Raw genomic sequence first — 2,632 nt, forward strand, 5'->3', positions numbered from 1 at the left:
ACTTTGTTCTTTTAAATTAGCATTCTATGATGCTCATCTTCTTGACACAATCGCTGAATACAAAGTGGGTGTATAAGCAAATGTGGTGAAGAAATCTGATGGTGCCTGGCTATCAAAAGATATAGCATCTGGGGTCTTAAAGGCTTGAAGGTAAACAAAGCCCACATGGAAGAAGCACACCAGCCTGCGTGACGACGAGATGTCCCAGGGATCAGGCATCATCAGAACAAAAAGTCTTATCATTTTGAATGAGGGGGGAAGTGTGGAGTGGAGACCCAAAGCCCATTTGTAGGCCACTGGACATCCCCTTACAAGAAGGGTCTCGGGGAGCAGAAGAGCCAGTCGGTACGATGTGGCAACGATGAAACATACAACTTTTTTCTAGTTCCTAAATGCTTCCTCCCCACCCACTATCATTATCCCAGGTATACCTTACAAATCTGGTTAGACCAGAGGATATACACTGGTACAGATAGGAACTGGAAACACAGGGAATCCAGGGTGGGTGATCCCTTCAGGACCAGTGGTGTGAGTAGCAATACTGGGGGTGCGGTGGCATGGTGGAGGGTGGGTTAGAAAGGGGGAACCGATTATAAGGATCTATATATAACCTACTCCCTGGGGGGATGCACAACAGAAACGTGAGTGAAGGGAGATGTTGCACAATGCAAGATATGACAAAATAATAATTTATAAATTATCAAGGGTTCATGAGGGAAGGGGGAGTAGGGAGGGAGTGGAAAAATGAGCTGATGCGGGGGTTGGATGGAGAGTCGATGTTTTGAGAATGATGAGGGTAATGAATGTACAAATGTTCTTTACACAACTGATGTATGTATGTATTGTGATAAGAGTTGTATGAGCCCATACTAAAACGATTAAAAATTGTTTTATTGGAATTTCATGCACATATGCTGCAATTCAATAATCCAATCATACCAAGAAGAGGCATACTGTCTTCTCTGTCTGTCTTCTCTCCACTAAAAGCAGCTCCTCTGACACTGCCCCTCATCCCCTAAAAATGTATTCCTGCCCCAAATTCGTCTCCACCTGGTCAGGAGCACCTCTCAGTTGTTGACCTGAACTTGTCTGTGTTGGTGCAGAATAGCCAGAGACACTCACAGATGAGCACTTCAGCAGCTTGACAGCCCCATGTTCCCTGACCTCACTGATCCCTAGTCGCAGCTTCTAAACCAGCACTATCTCAAGGAACATTGACACAGCAGCCAAGTTCATTGGGGTGGGGCTGCCACAGTTGCAGTGGCGGGCTCTGGAGCTGGTGTTGGGACTGAGTTTGGGAGCCTCATCCTTGGTTATGCCAGGAGCTCTTTTCTGAAGCAGCAGCTTTTCTCCTACATCATCCTGGACTTTGCCTTCTTGAAGGCCATGGGGCTTTTCTGCTTGATGGTGTCCTTCCTCATCCTCTTTGCCACATGTAGGAGCCGTATCCACCCACAGTTCTCTGTCCCACATCTCTCTGCCCAATAAGTTCCTTTCCCTGCACCTCCCTGGGCAGCCTGGGGTTAGTAATTGTCTCAACGTTTGACAGAGGGGTGGCAAATAAATACTGTATCAATAAAGATGTTTCTTGAGAGAAAAAAAGGCATACACTCATCATTATCAATCCGAATTTTTCTTCTTCTTTGCACTCATTGTTAGTCATATCATTACATTTTTAATTTGGCAATATATACACAACAAAAAATTCCCCAATTTAACAACTATTACTTGTATAATTCAGTGCCTTTGATTATGCTCTTCATATATTATTTTCACAAATATTATTGATATCCTTTTCCAAATTATCCGCCACCATTAATATAAACTGAATGCCCCTAAGCAACAACCCTTTCTCCTTCACCTACGGTAATCAATGGTCAAGCTTTGTTTCTTTATTTAAGGTAGGGGATTTTAATATAATATTCACATATAATTCGCTTACATAGTTAAATCGCTTTTTAAAGGAGTTGTAATTATATGTATATATACACACATATATATCATCATAACAAATTCTTATGTTCCCCCTCCTTCTTGCATTCATTGTTTGCTCCCCAAATCCCCTCACCTTCCTGACTCCTCTGCTCCCCACATGCCCCAGACCATTGTATCAGTTGTTGTCTCTATGCATCCACTCTATGCATCCAATAGCAACAATAAAACAAAAATGAAATAAAACAGAAAGAAGGAAATAATATTAGAAAAAAATCACCCTCAGTATTTTAAAATCCAGAGGAAAAAAAATCTGTTGTGGAACAAGTGAGAAATATTTGACTCTAGAGTAAATTTAGGTTGGGTCAAGAGGTAGGTCAACTGACCAAATATCATATTATGCCATGGTCTGATCCACATGATCACCTTTACAATCATCTCTGTCTGATAATAAAGCTTGTCAAGGGGATCTGCCAAAGGCCTAATATGACTAGATATTCTTCAGATGGACTTTGAGTTCCCACTGTCCACTTAACCTTCAACACACTGGATGTTCACAATTTGAGCTCTGAAACTTTTTCCTTCCTCATATTTGGATTTTGTTGTCACTGTCTTTGGGTCACACAGGCTGATGTGCTTCTTCAGTGTGGGCTTACTTGATGCCTCACTGAGATGGCTGCTTGTTTGAAGACAAGCCTTT

General features: G+C 42.1%; 1 pseudogene; it reads left to right on the forward strand.

The window, feature by feature from the left end:
* The first annotated feature begins 970 nt into the window (after nt 1-970).
* LOC115871605 lies at nt 971-1,488 on the forward strand (annotated as a pseudogene).
* The last annotated feature ends 1,144 nt before the right edge of the window (nt 1,489-2,632 follow it).

The sequence above is a fragment of the Echinops telfairi genome, unplaced genomic scaffold, assembly GCF_000313985.2.
Source record: "Echinops telfairi isolate 266 unplaced genomic scaffold, ASM31398v2 ScPeMD7_7035;HRSCAF=8008, whole genome shotgun sequence".
In the NCBI taxonomy this organism is placed as follows: Eukaryota; Metazoa; Chordata; class Mammalia; order Afrosoricida; family Tenrecidae; genus Echinops; species Echinops telfairi.